The sequence below is a fragment of the Triticum dicoccoides genome, chromosome 1B, assembly GCF_002162155.2.
Source record: "Triticum dicoccoides isolate Atlit2015 ecotype Zavitan chromosome 1B, WEW_v2.0, whole genome shotgun sequence".
NCBI lineage: Eukaryota > Viridiplantae > Streptophyta > Magnoliopsida > Poales > Poaceae > Triticum > Triticum dicoccoides.
In genome coordinates, this window is record NC_041381.1 from 128,703,505 (window position 1) to 128,709,049 (window position 5,545).

Below are 5,545 nucleotides of genomic sequence, written 5' to 3' on the forward strand. Positions count from 1 at the left end.
CGTAGGACGACAAGGACACGTACTACTTCGGAGTGGTAAGGTGATCCTGTCTTGAAGGTCATGTTGCTAGACAACAATGAACCTATGAGCTATGGAGAAGTGATGGTGGGCCCGGATTCCGATAAATGGCTCGAGGCCATAAAATCCGAGAACGGATCCATGGACTTTGGTGGACTTGCCCGATGATCGGCAAGCCATTAAGATAAATGGATCTTTAAGAAGAAGACGGACGTGGATGGTAATGTCACCATCCATGAAGCTCGACTTGTGGCAAAAAAAAAGTTTTTCACAAGTTCAAGGAGTTGACTACGATGAGATTTTCTCATCCGTAGCGATGCTTAAGTCCGTCGGATTCATGTTAGCATTAGCTGTATTTATGAAATCTGGCAGATGGATATCAAAACGAGTTTCCTTACCAGCTTTCGTGAGGAAAGGTTGTATGTAATACAATCAGAAAGTTTTTTGTCGATCCTAAGGATGCTAAAAGGTATGCTAGCTCCAGCGATCCTTCTAAGGACTGGAGTGAGCATCTCGGAGTTGGAATGTATGCTTTGATGATGATCAAAAATTTTGGGTTTGTACAAAGTTTATGAGAAACTTGTATTTCCAAAGAAGTGAGTGGGAGCACTATAGAATTTCTGATGAGTATATGTTGTTGACATATTGTTGATCAGAAATGACGTAGAATTTCTGGAAAGCATATAGGGTTATTTTGAAAGTGTTTTTCAATGGAAAGCCTGGATTAAGCTACTTGAACATTGAGCATCAAGATCTATAAGGATAGATCAAAATGCTTAATAATACTTTCAAATGAGCACATACCTTGACATGATCTTGAAGGTGTTCAAGATGGATCAGTCAAAGAAGAAGTTCTTGCCTGAATTGTAAGGTACGAAGTTAAGACTTAAAGCTCGACCTCGGCAGAATAGAGAGAAAGGACGAAGGTCGTCCCCTATGCTTAAGACATAGGCTCTACAGTATGCCATGCTGAGTACCGCACCTGAAGTGTGCCTTTCCATGAGTCAGTCAAGGGGTACAAGAGTGATCCATGAATGGATCACAGACAGCGGTCAAAGTTATCCTTGGTAACTAGTGGACTAAGGAATTTTCTCGATTATGGAGGTGGTAAAAGAGTTCGTCGTAAAAGTTACGACGATGCAAGCTTGACACCTATCCGGATAGCTCTGAGTAGAGAGACCGGATACATATAATGGAGCAATAATTTAGAATAGCTCCAAGTGGAACAGTTGTTTGGAATAGCTCCAAATAGAGCGTGGTAGCTGCATCTAGGAGATGACATAGAGATTTGTAAAGCACACACAGATCTGAAAGGTTCAGACCCGTTGACTAAAACCTCTCCCACAAGCAACATGATCAAACATAAAACTCATTGAGTGTTAATCACATAGTGATGTGAACTAGACTACTGACTCTAGTAAACTCTTGGGTATTAGTCACATGGCGATGTGACCTGTAAGTGTTAATCACATGGCGATGTGAACTAGATTATTGACTCTAGTGCAAGTGGGAGACTGTTGGAAATATGCCCTAGAGGAAATAATAAAAGTATTATTATTATATTTCCTTGTTCATGATAATTGTCTTTTATTCATGCTATAACTGTATTATCCGGAAATCGTAATACACGTGTGAATACATAGACCACAATATGTCCCTAGTGAGCCTCTAGTTGACTAGCTCGTTGTGATCAACAGATAGTCATGGTTTCCTGGCTATGGACATTGGATGTCGTTGATAACGGGATCACATCATTAGGAGAATGATGTGATGGACAAGACCCAATCCTAAGACTAGCACAAAAGATCGTGTAGTTCGTTTGCTAGAGCTTTGCCAATGTCAAGTATCTCTTCCTTTGACCATGAGATCATGTAACTCCTGGATACCGTAGGAGTGCTTTGGGTGTATCAAACGTCACAACGTAACTGGGTGACTATAAAGGTGCACTACAGGTATCTCCGAAAGTATCTATTGTTTTATGCGGATCGAGACTGGGATTTGTCACTCCGTGTAAACGGAGAGGTATCTCTGGGCCCACTCGGTAGGACATCATCATATGCGCAATGTGACCAAGGAGTTGATCACGGGATGATGTGTTACGGAACGAGTAAAGTGACTTGCCGGTAACGAGATTGAACAAGGTATTGGATACCGACGATCGAATCTCGGGCAAGTAACATACCGATAGACAAAGGGAATTGAATATGGGATTGATTAAGTCTTTGACATCGTGGTTCATCCGATGAGATCATCGTGGAACATGTGGGAGCCATCATGGGTATCCAGATCCCGCTGTTGGTTATTGACCGGAGAACGTCTCGGTCATGTCTACATGTCTCCCGAACCCGTAGGGTCTACACACTTAAGGTTCGATGACGCTAGGGTTATAAAGGAAGCTTGTATGTGGTTACCGAATGTTGTTCGGAGTCCCGGATGAGATCCCGGACGTCACGAGGAGTTCCGGAATGGTCCGGAGGTAAAGATTTATATATAGGAAGTCCTGTTTCGGCCATCGGGACAAGTTTCGGGGTCATCGGTATTGTACCGGGACCACCGGAAGGGTCCCGGGGGCCCACCGGGTGGGGCCACCTGCCCCGGGGGGCCACATGGGCTGAAGTGGGAAGGTATCCAGCACAAAGTGGGCTGGGGCGCCACTTCCCTCATGGCCCATGCGCCTAGGGTCAAAGGGGAACCCTAAGGAAGAGTCCTAGGAGGGGAAGGCACCTCCTAGGTGCCTTGGGGGGGGAGGGAATCCTCCCTTGGCCGCCGCCCCTTTCCCATCTAGGGCTGGCCGCACCCCTTGGGGGTGGGAAACCCTAAAGGGGGCGCAGCCCTCCCCTTCCCCTATATATATTGAGGCATGGGGCTGCCCATAACACATGATTTGATCTCTCGTTGGTGCAGCCCTGCCCCTCTCCCTCCTCCTCTTCTCCCATGGTGCTTGGCGAAGCCCTGCGGGATTGCCACGCTCCTCCACCACCACCACGCCGTTGTGCTGCTGTTGGATGGAGTCTTCCTCAACCTCTCCCTCTCTCCTTGCTGGATCAAGGCGTGGGAGACGTCACCGGGCTGTACGTGTGTTGAACGCGGAGGTGCCGTCCGTTCGGCACTTGATCATCGGTGATCTGAATCACGACGAGTACGACTCCATCAACCCCGTTCACTTGAACGCTTCCGCTTAGCGATCTACAAGGGTATGTAGATGCACTCTCTTTCTACTCGTTGCTGGTCTCTCCATAGATAGATCTTGGTGTTACGTAGGAAATTTTTTGAATTTCTGCTACGTTCCCCAACAGGAGCCAACATGGGTATCCAGATCCCGCTGTTGGTTATTGACCGGAGAACGTCTCGGTCATGTCTGCATGTCTCCCGAACCCGTAGGGTCTACACACTTAAGGTTCGATGACGCTAGGGTTATAAAGGAAGCTTGTATGTGGTTACCGAATGTTGTTCGGAGTCCCGGATGAGATCCCGGACGTCACAAGGAGTTCCGGAATGGTCCGGAGGTAAAGATTTATATATAGGAAGTCCTGTTTCGGCCATCGGGACAAATTTCGGGGTCATCGGTATTGTACCGGGACCACCGGAAGGGTCCCGGGGGCCCACCGGGTGGGGCCACCTGCCCCGGGGGGCCACATGGGCTGTAGGGGGTGCGCCTTGGCCTACATGGGCCAAGGGCACCAGCCCCTAGAGGCCCATGCGCCAAGATAAAGGAAAAAGGGGAGAGTCCTAAAGGGGGAAGGCACCTCCGAGGTGCCTTGGGGAGGATGGACTCCTCCCCATCCTTAGCCGCACCCCTTCCTTGGAGGAGGGGGCAAGGCTGCGCCTCCCCCCTCTCCCTTGGCCCTATATATAGTGGGGAAAAGGAGGAGCAATCATACCTAAGGCCTTTGGTTGCCTCCCTCTCCCTCCCGTGACACATCTCCTCTCCCGTAGGTGCTCGGTGAAGCCCTGCAGGATTGCCACGCTCCTCCATCACCACCGCACCGTTGTGCTGCTGCTGGATGGAGTCTTCCTCAACCTCTCCCTCTCCCCTTGCTGGATCAAGGCGTGGGAGACGTCACCGAGCTGTACGTGTGTTGAACGCGGAGGTGCCGTCCGTTCGGCACTTGATCATCGGTGATCTGAATCACGACGAGTACGACTCCATCAACCCCGTTCACTTGAACGCTTCCGCTTAGCGATCTACAAGGGTATGTAGATGCAAACTCTCCTCTCCTTCTACTCATTGCTGGTCTCTCCATAGATAGATCTTGGTGATTCGTAGGATAATTTTTGAATTTCTGCTACGTTCCCCATCACCCCCTACTCTGTCGCCTCTTGCTCTGCCTCCTCCTGTTCCAGAGTGTCCAGGGAGAAGCCGGCTGCAATACGAGCGGCGCAGCGTACCTCCGTCTTCACTAGGATCTCCACCCGACGCTACGAAGTAAGCATCTTGTAGGAGGTGATCCGCTGGCGGACCATGGCTACTGACGGACGATGAGCTCAGTGAAGGAAATATGCCCTAGAGGCAATAATAAAGTTATTATTTATTTCCTCATATCATGATAAATGTTTATTATTCATGCTAGAATTGTATTAACCGGAAACATGATACATGTGTGAATACATAGATATAGTCACTAGTATACCTCTACTTGACTAGCTCATTAATCAAAGATGGTTATGTTTCCTAACCATAGACATGTGTTGTCATTTGGTTAATGAGATCACATCATTAGAAGAATGATGTGATTGACATGACCCATTTCGTTAGCCTAGCACTTGATCGTTTAGTATGCTGCTATTGCTTTCTTCATGACTTATACATGTTCCTGTAACTATGAGAAATATGCAACACCCGTTTACCGGAGGAACACTTTGGGTACTACCAAACGTCACAACGTAACTGGGTGATTATAAAGAAGTACTACAGGTGTCTCCAAAGGTACATGTTGAGTTGGCGTATTTCGAGATTAGGTTTTGTCACTCTGATTGTCGGAGAGGTATCTCTGGGCCCTCTCGGTAATGCACATCATTATAAGCCTTGCAAGCAATGTGACCAAATGAGTTGGTTACGGGATGATGCATTACGGAACGAGTAAAGAGACTTGCCGGTAACGAGATTGAACTGGGTATTGGACACCGACGATCAAATCTCGGGCAAGTAACATACCGATGACAAAGGGAACAACGTATGTTGTTATGCGGTTTGACCGATAAAGATCTTCGTAGAATATGTAGGAACCAGTATGTGCATCCAGGTCCCGCTATTGGTTATTGACCGAGAATGGTTCTAGGTCATGTCTACATAGTTCTTGAACCCGTAGGGTCCGCACGCTTAACGTTACGATGACAGTTTTATTATGAGTTTATAAGTTTTGATGTATCGAAGTTTGTTCGGAGTCCCGGATGTGATCACGGACATGACGAGGAGTCTCGAAATGGTCGAGACATAAAGATTGATATATTGGACGACTATATTCGGACACCGGAAGTGTTCCGGGTGATTTCGGAGAAAACCGGAGTGCCGGAGGGTTACCGGACC